Raw genomic sequence first — 14,828 nt, 5'->3', positions numbered from 1 at the left:
GATTTTTAGAATCATTTGTAGAAATATATTCCTAATTGACACCTCTACGCCACTCGTTTTCTACAGCAGTGGGGTGTACCCTCACCTCACCTCATTCTCGTCCAGTGTCTAACCAGACGCAGGTATAGTATTTGGGAAGGCAAGGTCTACACATACAGAGCGAGTTTAATTTTTTTTCCTGAATGATTTCATTCTTTCGCGCACACACACACACACACACACACACACACACACACACAGATGCACAAAGGCCTCCCTCTTCATAGTTTTATTTGGTGATTGCTAGATCTGCTTTTCCTCTCTACAGGTTGAGGAACGATGACCACCAAGGTCACTGTGTTGTTATTGATGCTGCTGGTAGTAATGTTAGCGGTGACCTTAGTGCAAGGTGAGTTACCTTAGTGCATGATGAGTGACCTTAGTGCATGATGAGTGACCTTAGTGCATGATGAGTGACCTTAGTGTGTGGTGAGTGACCTTAGTGTATGATGAGTTACGTGCATGATGAGTGACCTTGGTGTATGTTGAGTGGCCTTAGTGCATGATGAGTGACCTTAGTGTGTGGTGAGTAGCCTTGGTGTATGGTGAGTGACTTTAGTGGTGAGTGACCACAATTACTTCCTGGCCTGGTCCTCCTCACTGTCCACAGGTAAGGTGGCAGGATTCTGGTGTCACAGTAGCCAGTGTCCAGCCACTAACTTCCCTGGTCCTCCTCTCTGTCCACAGGTAAGGTAAAGCCACAGTAGCCTGAGGACTGACTCCTCTAAATACCCTTGCAACTACTAATCACACCCTTTCTTCTCCCTCACCCCCAGGTAAACCAGAGTCCCAGCATGTTGTATACCGTTGTCGAGACATAGGTGGTGTGTGTGAGTACCCATTTGCCTGCAATGGTATTTCTCGCGTCTACGCCTGCCCTACAGGGATGGAGTGCTGTATCCCAAAGCAGTCATTAGAAGACTCGTTCGATCATGTGGACACCGGGATTATCCTCCCTGCGATCCCTCATGAAGTCTGAAGTCATGGAAGACACGCTTCAGATCAGCTGTATCGTGAGGTTCCATTATTGCCATTCTTCATGGAGATGGTTCACCACGAATGTTCTGAACCCTCAACAGTCTTCTTGGCTCTTTCGCTCGGTACTGGTAACTTCCTCTGATGACCCAACATGGACAACTTGATGATCATGGTGCCTGACATGTTGTTTGTATATAAATACATGCCTGTAATTTAGATACAATTGTTGTATTGCATTGTTGTTGAGCCCTTGAGAAGGAGAGACATCTTAACTACCTGTTATATCCTACTGTTTGATACGTCTCAATCAATTCGTCTCTGTTTCCTGTTAGCTTTAATGATCACGTGTTCTGGACAATCTCTAAAGTAAAGAGGAACTACGTGAGTCTTCCAAAGACTTATGCAAAGTTTGCCACTAAACCATAATTTGGCTGGAGCGATTTGTAAACAACAACAGTAACAACCAAAAAACAACTATAACAAAAAAAAACAACACTAAGAGTAATAATGATGATAGTAATGATAATAATGATAACAATCATAATGATAATGGAATGCTATTAGTGACTGATGATAAGGACGAGAATGATATTAACAATAATAGATTAATACTAATAACAATAATGAAAATGATAATGAGAATGATAGATATGATAAAAACAATCATAATAGTAAATAATGATAATGATGGTAATGCTAATGGTAATAATAATCATAATGATAAGAAGATGATGGTAATGCTAATGATAATAATAATGATAATGATAATAAGATGATGGTAATGCTAATGATAATAATAATCATAATGATAAGAAGATGATGGTAATGCTAATGATAATAATAATGATAATGATAATAAGATGATGGTAATGCTATTGATAATGATGATAATGATAATGATAATGATAATGATAATGATAATAATAATGATAATGATAATAATAATGATAATGATAATGATAATGATAATGATAATGATAATGATAATGATAATGATAATGATAATGATAATGATAATGATAATGATAATGATAATAAGATGATGGTAATGCTAATGATAATAATAATGATAATGATAATGATAATGATAATGATAATGATAATGATAATGATAATGATAATGATAATGATAATGATAATGATAATGATAATAAGATGATGGTAATGCTAATGATAATATTAATGATAATGATAATGATAATGATAATGATAATGATAATGATAATGATAATGATAATGATAATGATAATGATAATGATAATGATAATGATAATGATAATGATAATGATAATGATAATGATAATGATAATGATAATGATAATGATAATGATAATGATAATGATAATGATAATGATAATGATAATGATAATGATAATGATAATGATAATGATAATGATAATAAGATGATGGTAATGCTAATGATAATATTAATGATAATGATAATGATAATGATAATGATAATGATAATGATAATGATAATGATAATGATAATGATAATGATAATGATAATGATAATGATAATGATAATGATAATGATAATGATAATGATAATGATAATGATAATGATAATGATAATGATAATGATAATGATAATGATAATGATAATGATAATGATAATGATAATGATAATGATAATGATAATGATAATGATAATGATAATGATAATGATAATGATAATGATAATGATAATGATAATGATAATGATAATGATAATGATAATGATAATGATAATGATAATAAGATGATGGTAATGCTAATGATAATATTAATGATAATGATAATGATAATGATAATGATAATGATAATGATAATAAGATGATGGTAATGCTAATGATAATATTAATGATAATGATAATGATAATAAGATGATGGTAATGCTAATGATAATATTAATGATAATGATAATAAGATGATGGTAATGCTAATGATAATATTAATGATAATGATAATGATAATGATAATGATAATGATAATGATAATGATAATGATAATGATAATGATAATGATAATGATAATGATAATGATAATGATAATGATAATGATAATGATAATAAGATGATGGTAATGCTAATGATAATATTAATGATAATGATAATGATAATGATAATGATAATAAGATGATGGTAATGCTAATGATAATATTAATGATAATGATAATGATAATGATAATGATAATGATAATGATAATGATAATGATAATGATAATGATAATGATAATAAGATGATGGTAATGCTATTGATAATGATGATAATGATAATGATAATGATAATGATAATGATAATGATAATGATAATGATAATGATAATGATAATGATAATGATAATGATAATGATAATGATAATGATAATGATAATGATAATGATAATGATAATGATAATGATAATGATAATGATAATGATAATGATAATGATAATGATAATGATAATGATAATGATAATGATAATGATAATGATAATGATAATGATAATGATAATGATAATGATAATGATAATGATAATGATAATGATAATGATAATGATAATGATAATGATAATAAGATGATGGTAATGCTAATGATAATATTAATGATAATGATAATGATAATGATAATGATAATGATAATGATAATGATAATGATAATGATAATGATAATGATAATGATAATGATAATGATAATGATAATGATAATGATAATGATAATGATAATGATAATGATAATGATAATGATAATGATAATGATAATGATAATGATAATGATAATGATAATGATAATGATAATGATAATGATAATGATAATGATAATGATAATGATAATGATAATGATAATGATAATGATAATGATAATGATAATGATAATGATAATAAGATGATGGTAATGCTAATGATAATATTAATGATAATGATAATGATAATGATAATGATAATGATAATGATAATGATAATGATAATGATAATGATAATGATAATGATAATGATAATGATAATGATAATGATAATGATAATGATAATGATAATGATAATAAGATGATGGTAATGCTAATGATAATATTAATGATAATGATAATGATAATGATAATGATAATGATAATGATAATGATAATGATAATGATAATGATAATGATAATGATAATGATAATGATAATGATAATGATAATGATAATGATAATGATAATGATAATGATAATGATAATGATAATGATAATGATAATGATAATGATAATAAGATGATGGTAATGCTAATGATAATATTAATGATAATGATAATGATAATGATAATGATAATGATAATGATAATGATAATGATAATGATAATGATAATGATAATGATAATGATAATGATAATAAGATGATGGTAATGCTAATGATAGGAGGGGGTGAGGAGGAAGTTGTGGGTTGGGAGAGGGTGTGGGGAGGAAGTTGTGGCTGTTAGAAGCAACGTAAGCCGACACGCAACATGAAGTTCAGTGTGGCATTATACGCCGCCAGTTTCATAGAAATCATCGAAGACTTGGGCAATATAATGATGAAGATATGGGGCCAGGGTTGACTGTGTACGTGTGAATAGAAGATGGCCTTCGATTCTTCATGAATAAAGAAATTAGAATTGTAGAAGTGGTGCTGGGTGAGGACTGTCGAGTTGAAGTTGAGAATTAGGAGGGATGTTTGTTAGCTCAGACTATCGCACAGGTGGTGCGGATTGTTGCACAGTTGGTGTAGACTATCGCTCAGTTGGTGCAGACATGTCGCACAGTTGGTTGCCACTTGGGCCTTGGCTCGGGACCCCCGCCTCTCCCATCGCTCTAATCAACCGAGCTAGTCTGGTCTGTGAGGAGGAGGAGCACTGCCCTGCTTGTGGTGGTGTGACGCAGCACCTACGGGTTTGAGGTGCTGTGGGCTTTTCCAGTTCGTCTGGCGGGAGACTGGACTTTGGTCTGTCCTCGAGTGATATGTCAGCGAGAGGTGGATGCCTGGTGGAGGGATCCACGATGGTGGAAGGATAAGACAGCCGCTTCTTACGACTCTGTCTTCTACGTCGTTGATGTGTGAGGTTAGCCTGCAGTTGGGCGAGGGTGAGGGAGAGAATGTGTGTGTGTGTGTGGGTGTGTCTCTGCGTATCATCGGTATCCCCTGTTTCCTCAGACGTGTCAGATATGCAGATATGGGTCTATGGATAGCCAGGCGAGCCTGCTATCAGCCGGGATCAGCTATTAAGCCGGAGAGAGTAGTGGGAATGAGGAGGAGAGAAACGAACTACTCGCTGTGGTGGTCGAGGGGAGAATATAGCCAGAGCGATGGCATTCCACCCATCCATCACAGTCAAGCTTACGTTTTACGTCACTTCCTCCTCCATGAATGTAAACGACACACTGAGTTAACAAGGATAAAACCAGCTTGTGTTGTGCTGATACTTGACCATCCCTCTTCAACGTATAACAAATCAACTTCGTACACAATACGAGCATGGGTGAAAAATGTCTGGTTGTATTATATAAACCACATGAACAATGAGAATCACAGAGTACAATGATGTGGTTCCGTAATGAAAGCTTCGGACCTAAACACATACCTCGGTACTTTCCCTGGCGTTCCAGCCAATGACGGACAGGCAGCTACAGTGGCAGCACATACACACACACACAAACACACACACACTAATCCACAGATCAGAATAATCGATATAATGAAGTATTTTCATCACTCAAATTACGAACTAGATTCACAAAATCTTGACGTTGAAACACTGATTAACGAGACCCCCAGAATAAAAAAAATTGGTTCAACCGACTAAAATCTACTGAACTAACATCTTTCCGCCAACCGTCATCTATGTATATATATATATACGGGGCGAACACAGAATCCTCACTTCATTTCTGTCCAGGATTCGACCAGACTTGGGCGTAGAAGCGTGCAAAGGTAAGATTCATCCTATCTGTAAGACTCATAGATATTGCTATCTTATATATCCTATATCATCTTCCTATACGTCTGGGTGCTGTAGCTGCAGCGTAGAGGTGATGTATGTATATATACACATATATATATATACGTATACATCCCAACGACCTGTAAGGACCCTTCAAAGGCTGGGGAACGGGACATGTGTGTGTGGGTGTGTTGCCAGGAGAGTTTACATACTTCACCGTTGCAAACGTGTGATGAATGTATAGAAATGACTTCATCACAAGTATGACAAAGTTTTGCTACCCACAGTCTTGACAGCTGTCAACACGGGAGACATTCAATACCTCCTTACGAGACATCCTTTCCACAAAGGAAAGAATTTTAGAATCATTTGTAGAAATATATTCCTAATTGACACCTTTACGCCACTCGTTTTCTACAGCAGTGAGGTGTACCCTCACCTCACCTCATTCTCGTCCAGTGTCTAACCAGACGCAGTTATGGTATTTGGGAAGGCAAGGTCTACACATACAGAGGGAGTTTAATTTTTTCCCTCAATGATTTCATGATTTCACACACACACACACACACACACACACACAGGGATGACCACAAAAATGCGATCGCTAAACATTGGCATGAAAATGATCACCCCAGAGATCTTGAAAATCCCGTTATTTATATTTGTGATGAAAATGATCAACCCAGAGATCTTGAAAATCCCGTTATTTATATTTGTGATGAAAATGATCACCCCAGAGATCTTGAAAATCCCGTTATTTTATACCCCTCTGCTGATTATGACACACGTAATATCATTGAACCTGTCTTGATTGCTAATATCAAGAACTTTAATTTGTCCCCCAGGCAATTTTAAAGCCCTTCCTAGCATTAACCAATGCATTGTGAAGGAATTGACAAAACACGAAAACCAAAAACACAAAAAATGTTGTTCAAGACACACCCAGCTACCCAGGTCAACCCCACGCCAGGTGACCCCACCTTAATCACTCTCCCTTACAACGGTTATGGCCAGACAATGCAGACAGTGGTTGGACTGTACTGATTGGTGTTGGACGGCGGGAATCAAGTGTGATGTTGGGATATGAATTACTTTAAGTACTAGCAACTGCTGAAGTGGATTGTCACCACGAAACATGTCGTGCCACATGTATAGAAAATAACCTGTTAAACATAATTGTATGAACTACTGAAGTGCGATTTCACCTTCATATATATATATATATATATATATATATATATATATATATATATATATATATATATATATATATATATACTGCCTACAACGCGGTGGAGAATCGACTCTGACAAGGTTGTATCATCGACATTTAACAAAAACAAAAAGAACTGCAATCTCGTCAAAGAACTTCTGTCTTTCTCAAAAGGAATCCACCCGTTTTTCCCGCTGCTAATTGCAGTGCAGCCTTGAAGCTGAAGCGGCCATGTGAATTGGGTCCTGGGTTTATATATATATATATATATATATATATATATATATATATATATATGATAGTTTGTGTAGTAAATGAGTGAGGCAGAAACACAAATGACAGAAGTGGTAATGATTGGATAGTTAGATATATATTGATGGAATGATAGATGTAGACTGATAGATACCTGGATATATATAGATAGAAAAAAAAGACTAAAGGGGAAAAAAATTACTGTTTCGTAGTCACTCACAAAAAAAAATAGAATTCGATTGCCGTCTGCTGCCAGCCAGGCAATCATTTTAGAAACCAAGCGGGTTATTTTCTCCCTTTTCTAATTAGAAGCCAAGCAGGATGTTTTCTCCCTTCTCTAATTAGAAACCAAGCGGGATGTTTTCTCCCTTCTCTAATTAGAAACCAAGCGGGATGTTTTCTCCCTTCTCTAATTAGAAACCAAGCGGGATGTTTCTCCCTTCTCTCATTAGAAACCAAGCGGGATGTTTTCTCCCCTCTCTAACTAGAAACCAAGCGGGAAGTTTTCTCCCTTCTCTAATTAGAAACCAAGCGGGATGTTTTCTCCCTTCTCTTATTAGAAACCAATCGGGTTGTTTTCTCCCTTATCTAACTAGAAACCAAGCGGGATGTTTTCTCCCTTCTCTCATTAGAAACCAAGCGGGATGTTTTCTCCCTTCTCTAATTAGAAACCAAGCGGGTTGTTTTCTCCCTTCTCTAATAAGAAACCAAGCGGGATGTTTTCTCCCTTCTTTCATTAGAAACCAAGCGGGATGTTTTCTCCCTTCTCTAATTAGAAACCAAGCGGGATGTTTTCTCCCTTCTCTAATTAGAAACCAAGCGGGATGTTTTCTCCCTTCTCTCATTAGAAACCAAGCGTGTTGTTTTCTCCTTTATCTAACTAGAAACCAAGCGGGATGTTTTCTCCCTTCTCTCATTAGAAACCAAGCAGGATGTTTTCTCCCTTCTCTAATTAAAAACCAAGCGGGATGTTTTCTCCCTTCTCTAATTAGAAACCAAGCGGGATGTTTTCTCCCTTCTCTCATTCGAAACCAAGCGTGTTGTTTTCTCCCTTATCTAACTAGAAACCAAGCGGGATGTTTTCTCCCTTCTCTCATTAGAAACCAAGCGGGTTGTTTTCTCCCTTATCTAACTAGAAACCAAGCGGGATTTTTTCTCCCCTCTCTCATTAGAAACCAAGCGGGTTGTTTTCTCCCTTTCAAATTAGAAACCAAACGAACTTGAGAGTAGCCTTCACGATCTTTCGATCTCATGCAAGACGTAGATATTCTTAGTTTAAGTGTCTTCCTTCACTCATGACGCCTCTTGTTTTCCCCTGACCCTGTCATGTTCACTTCAACAGTGTTGAGGAGCCATGAGGAGGGAGTCAGTCGTGATGTTGCTGATGGTTGTGGTGGCTACCACGGCTGCCCCAGGGGATCATCATGGTAAGTTGCCTTAAGGCACGTTAGCTGACCTTCGTGTGTCTATTGACCTTGCTGCACGGTAGCTGGAGTTTGAGATGGGTGGGTGGGCGAGGGTGTAATTCTTTTTGCATGTTGGTACATAGTATCTATAATGCTTAGTGGGTGATCTTAGTCCCTTGGTAACTGGTCTTGGTGCATAGTATCTATAATGCTTAGTGGGTGATCTTAGTCCCTTGGTAACTGGTCTTGGTACATAGTATCTATAATGCTTAGTGGGTGATCTTAGTCCCTTGGTAACTGGTCTTGGTGCATAGTATCTATAATGCTCAGTGGGTGATCTTAGTCCCTTGGTAACTAGTCTTGGTACATAGTATCTATAATGCTTAGTGGGTGATCTTAGTCCCTTGGTAACTGGTCTTGGTACATAGTATCTATAATGCTCAGTGGGTGATCTTAGTCCCTTGGTAACTGGTCTTGGTACATAGTATCTATAATGCTTAGTGAGTGATCTTAGTTCCTTGGTAACTGGTCTTGGTGCATAGTATCTATAATGCTCAGTGGGTGATCTTAGTTCCTTGGTAACTGATCTTGGTACATAGTATCTATAATGCTTAGTGGGTGATCTTAGTTCCTTGGTAACTGGTCTTGGTGCATAGTATCTATAATGCTTAGTGAGTGATCTTAGTTCCTTGGTAACTGGTCTTGGTACATAGTATCTATAATGCTTAGTGGGTGATCTTAGTCCCTTGGTAACTGGTCTTGGTACATAGTATCTATAATGCTTAGTGGGTGATCTTAGTCCCTTGGTAACTGGTCTTGGTACATAGTATTATAATGCTTAGTGGGTGATCTTAGTTCCTTGGTAACTGGTCTTGGTGCATAGTATCTATAATGCTTAGTGGGTGATCTTAGTCCCTTGACTTCCCTGGTGTCACATTGGATAAAACTGACTCTCCTGATCAGATGCAACTACTCTCCTTGTCTTCTCTCACACCCTAAAGTAGCAGTGACCCTTTGCGTTATATGTTTCTAACCAACATTTGTCTTACCTCTCTTTCAGTATGCCGCCCGAGCATCAAGTGTTACTTAAACAATGGGCAGTGTGGAACTATTGCAAATTGTCCAGGAGGAACCTCTGGATTATGTGATGGCCCCTGTGTCTGCTGTCATCACACAAGGGCAGATGGACCAGGAACTTTACCGCTGTAATGAGAGAGAGAGAGAGAGAGAGAGAGAGAGAGAGAGAGAGAGAGAGAGAGAGAGAGAGAGAGAGAGAGAGACAGAGAGGTCTGATAAAGAGCACCGTGTCCTGTGACATCAAGAACTTCCCCACACTCCATAATAGCCACTTGTGGTTTCATGGCGACGACCTCTATTGCTGCTTGTTCTTTCGTCAGGCCTCCAGCTCATATCGGTCGCTCCTTCCTTCAAGCTCTGCATTTGTGTGGGGAAATGGCTAAACTGTCTGGTTAAATTCTATGGATTATTATCCCCTGATGTAGAGGAAGACAGCCTCAATCATCTAAGAGTCTATACTACTTCTAGTGCCTGTTTCGAGAGACTAAAAGCCTCTAGATCTGTTTTCACGTAGGCATGAAACTGTAAAGCCTCAGATGTGTTCTGCTATTTTATTCCGTGTCATTAAAAGTGTCAAAACTTGTGTGTTGTGTTTTAATGTAATTCCTCGTACACTCATAACTCCTCCACCCAGTGGATAGGAAAAAAACTTGTGTGTTGTGTTTTAATGTAATTTCTTCTCGTACACTCATAACTACTCCACCTGGTGGATAGGAAAAAAACTTGTGTGTTGTGTTTTAATGTAATTTCTTCTCGTACACTCATAACTACTCCACCTGGTGGATAGGAAAATAACTTGTGTGTTGTGTTTTAATGTAATTTCTCGTACACTCATAACTACTCCACCTGGTGGATAGGAAAATAATTTGTGTGTTGTGTTTTAATGTAATTTCTCGTACACTCATAACACCTCCACCTGGTGGATAGGGAAAATTATTAGTTGTGTGGGATGAAACAAAGAGTAAAGATGAGACGTCGTCCAACCTCGGAACTGTGTATTGTAGCAAGTGGCGTGCCGCAGAATGAGTCCTGGGACCTACATAGTTTCCTATTGTGCATTAATGACTGTGATAATTGGATTTTGTTGCATGATATTCGAAATCGCAGACGACGCCACACCGGAATTAGAGTGAAGTAATCAATTTTCGATAACTCTGATAACTCAAAGCCTATACAGTAAATAACATTATACATACACTGAATATTTTTCCACCTTCATGAGTAAACTTCTTTCACTCGTAGCCATGTCTGGAAATGTTAAACACAGAGGGACTAAAGCAAGACAGTTGCTTAGATTTAGAAAAGAAAGGGAAATACTGTATTGAGAATGTAAACAAGCGAGATGCAGAATGAGGCCAAATTCACTCGGAGAAGAGAATGAAGAAATGATATCAATGGAGTTTCTTGGAACAGAAAATCTTTCCTAGTATGTGCGTGCGTATGTGTGTGTGTGTGTGTGTGTGCTCGCGCGCTCGCTTCGTGTAGCAGGAACATTTGACAGGTTTTTCTTGAGTGGAGTTGCCAACTCGTGTATACTAGTGTCTGTTGTTGTGTATACTAGTGTCTGCTGTTGTCTCTAAAGCAAGTGGGACTTGCCTGAAGACATGACGTTCATTAGACGCTGCTACAATCTGTTATAGGTTTCTCCATAGAGGGAGACACTGTTTATGTGTGAGTAGAATGGAAGTGTTCGTCAGGGGGTGCGCGTTGGCACCGCTCCTCTTTTGCGACGGAGCTGGGTTGGGTGTGGGGAAAACCAGAGGTGTGGAGAGATGGTAAGATAAGCCGGTAGGCCAACATGTACACCATCGAAGCTTAATCGCTCGAAAGACACGGGGCGTTTCGGGTACATGAACGCTGCCCATCGATACAACTCAACATAAACAACAAAGCAGGTACGAATCATATCTCAAAAGTTTCACCAACAGAGGTGGCGGTGCAGTTGATCTTGGTTGACCGGGGCCCACGGAGTTAATGCGTGGTAGTGTGGTCGGTAGAGGTCAGACTCATGGGGTCAACGGTTGGAAGGAGGAGGAGGTGCTGGTGGTGGTGGTGGGGTGTGAGGAGGGAGGGTGGGTTGTATGCCTGAGGTCTACAGCCGAGAAAAAGCTCGGTGGAGACAGAGAGGTTAGGGTTATTTGGGGGGTGTGGGTTGGTGAATGTAATAGACGTCTTCCCAGGATGCCTTGTACTTTGATGATTTACGCTCAGATTATATTCTTTAAATGGACATTGGTTATCTGTTACCTGTTGTCTTGTAGGGTCGTTGCAATGTTTCAGTGTGAACGTCGACTGTGTCATGTGGCAGTTCACACCGTAGAAGTTCACTCGTATACATATGTATACGAGTGGATGGGCCATTCTTCGTCTGCTTCATGGCGCTACCTCACTGACGCGGGAAACACCGATTATGTACAATAAAGAATATGTGATATAAACATTATATATATATATATATATATATATATATATATATATATATATATATATATATATATATATATATATATATATATATGATCAGATTACATACATTGCTTCTTCGTATACAGGACACCAGATGTCTAACATGACAATTGGTGTTCCCTAGATCAGAGTGTAATCATATTGACTTTTCTATCCTGTTACATTAAGAAAAGGTGGACGTCCTCCATTCTTCGTAACAGCAGCAACCAATTCATAATATTTTTCTTATTTTTCCCACTAACCAGAAAAAAAAATGAAGCAAATCTCCATAAAAATTCAAGATACCTGTTCATGATCCTGTTCATGAGCAAGACCGGTTGTGAGTTTCTACTCACAGAAGCAAAATTCACAAAGAGACGTCGAGAGAATTCCCCCCCCCCCCCCAAGTGTTTCCCCAAAGGCTCCTGGATATATAAAGACAGTAAGAGAGGATTACCAGACATTAACTCAGTCTCACGCCAACCTTAACACCGAGCAACAAACTCCAAGCAGGTGAGGACACACGAGAGACAGACTCTCTGGACATTCAAGGATTTAGTGAGAGAGAGAGAGAGAGAGAGAGAGAGAGAGAGAGAGAGAGAGAGAGAGAGAGAGAGAGAGAGAGACAGACAGACAGACAGACAGAGAGATTCTGACCTAACTACCAATTTGTTCCCCGTTCATAATGCCAACTGATAGTTTGTGTTCATTTGTCTGTGTGTTTTATGTGGCTTGTTATGATATATGTTTATCTGTTCGAGCTTGATTGTATGATATCCCTTTGTTTTCAACATCTGTGTTCGGATAAGTAGTTTCGTATGTAGTGAGATACCAGTAGTGCGTTTCTCTTTCCCTCAGTGTATCTCTCTCTGTCATTATGTATTACCAATTGTCTAGTTTTTCACAGTATAGGAAGGAAATCTACTTTTACGGCACTATATCTCTTAGGCTGTATTATTCCTATTCATCACCAAATAGTTTAAAACGAAGAATATTAGGCTATCTTCTGCATTCTCAATGTATAATGTGTATACTGTGTGTGTGTGAATATATTTGTAAGAGTGACATATGTTTGAATATGTTCATCTGCGACTGTGTCTTGGTCCTTTACCATCCACCACACAGGAACCCAACTAGGCCTATTCCTTCTTACTGGACAGTGTTTCTCCCTCATGAAGATTGTATTTGGATACCAATCTTTTCCATTCTCATTCCAGACGTGAATCACTGATCATACATTGGCCTTTCCAGACCTGAGATCTTCAGACATCCTTGTAGTTATTAAAAGATTTTCTCTCGTTTCTTCTTGCAGTTTGAGGAAAGATGAAAGCCACAACTGTTCTCTTTCTCTTGGCCGTGGTGGTGCTGTCAACGGTAGTCGTAGTGCAAGGTGAGTGACTGTAGTGTACAGTGAATGAGGTGATAGGACGCCATTTGATAAGCACAGTGCCAAACTTGAACGCACTCTATAGCCATTCCGGTAGTCATTTGTGTACCAAATGCGGTCCTAGCTACGTCTCTTCGTTGTGTATCAAATGATAGTTATATATCTTTTTTGTATCGCCTCTAATGATGTGATCATTACGCAAAAGTGCAATTGGGAACTTACCGTGTTTCATTTCTCTGTGGTAAGAACGGAATGTATATATATATATATATATATATATATATATATATATATATATATATATATATATATATATATTACATGCATTGAAAGAGAGAGAGAGAGAGAGAGAGAGAGAGAGAGAGAGAGAGAGAGAGAGAGAGAGAGAGAGAGAGAGAGAGTGTGTACTGTACTGATATCCTTTTTTTTTTTTCTTTTTTTCTCTCTTGCAACAGCCGCTTGCAAATATGGTGAGCAGTGTGTTCCATCTTCCCGATGTGCAAGGCCGCTGAATAGGTGTTTCGCATACGGCAGTGTCTGCTGCAGAGAGGGTGACATACTCCTTACCATTGGTTAAGAAGGCAAAACTCTTCTTCGTCCTCAAGAACGCCACTACTACTACTACTACTTCTGCTGTTGTCCTTCGGCAGTGATCTTGGACGCGTTCCCTCTTGATGTATATATTTTTTTAATGCTTTTTAAAGTCTCCATGTAACTATTTACATCTTCGATGTATTCCTTTTTTCTTTTTTTTCAAAATGCTTTGTAAGTCTCCAAGTAACTTCTTACATCGCTTTTAAATAGATACCGTCCCTTTGTTTGAGGTTGTTAATATACTTCTATTCTACATGGGTTCCCGTGGAAATCATGTTGTTACGAGACGTTGTCTGTGTTGCACAGCCGACTCTTATAAATTTGAAAGGGGTTAGATCACTTGATGATCCCATCAGAACTTGTGTCATGTGTTAAATCCTCCTTTTTTTTTTACTTAGGCTTCAGTCACATAGACTGCTTGCATTCAATGATTGTATAAAGGAATCCCTTTATACAATGCACTAGTAAATTCTCACAAACAGGATGATAACTCTTCGTTGCCTTTAAGAATGGTAGGGTGCGGCAAGGTA

General features: G+C 37.6%; 3 long non-coding RNA genes across 3 annotated transcripts; all 3 read left to right on the top strand.

Annotated features, from left to right (window-relative positions):
- The first annotated feature begins 62 nt into the window (after positions 1-62).
- LOC139746964 (uncharacterized) lies at positions 63-1,240 on the top strand. The gene is made up of 3 exons (XR_011712282.1): positions 63-122; positions 308-388; positions 816-1,240. It is a non-coding gene; the product is annotated as an uncharacterized lncRNA (long non-coding RNA).
- Positions 1,241-5,792: 4,552 nt separating this feature from the next.
- LOC139746916 (uncharacterized) lies at positions 5,793-10,455 on the top strand. The gene is made up of 3 exons (XR_011712262.1): positions 5,793-5,914; positions 8,732-8,816; positions 9,856-10,455. It is a non-coding gene; the product is annotated as an uncharacterized lncRNA (long non-coding RNA).
- A 1,181-nt stretch (positions 10,456-11,636) lies between these two features.
- LOC139746914 (uncharacterized) lies at positions 11,637-14,782 on the top strand. The gene is made up of 4 exons (XR_011712260.1): positions 11,637-11,767; positions 12,584-12,830; positions 13,630-13,707; positions 14,160-14,782. It is a non-coding gene; the product is annotated as an uncharacterized lncRNA (long non-coding RNA).
- The last annotated feature ends 46 nt before the right edge of the window (positions 14,783-14,828 follow it).

Source organism: Panulirus ornatus, chromosome 66 (genome assembly GCF_036320965.1).
Source record: "Panulirus ornatus isolate Po-2019 chromosome 66, ASM3632096v1, whole genome shotgun sequence".
In the NCBI taxonomy this organism is placed as follows: domain Eukaryota; kingdom Metazoa; phylum Arthropoda; class Malacostraca; order Decapoda; family Palinuridae; genus Panulirus; species Panulirus ornatus.
Note: the sequence above shows the minus strand (reverse complement) of the source record. Positions and strands in the feature narration are given on the sequence as shown.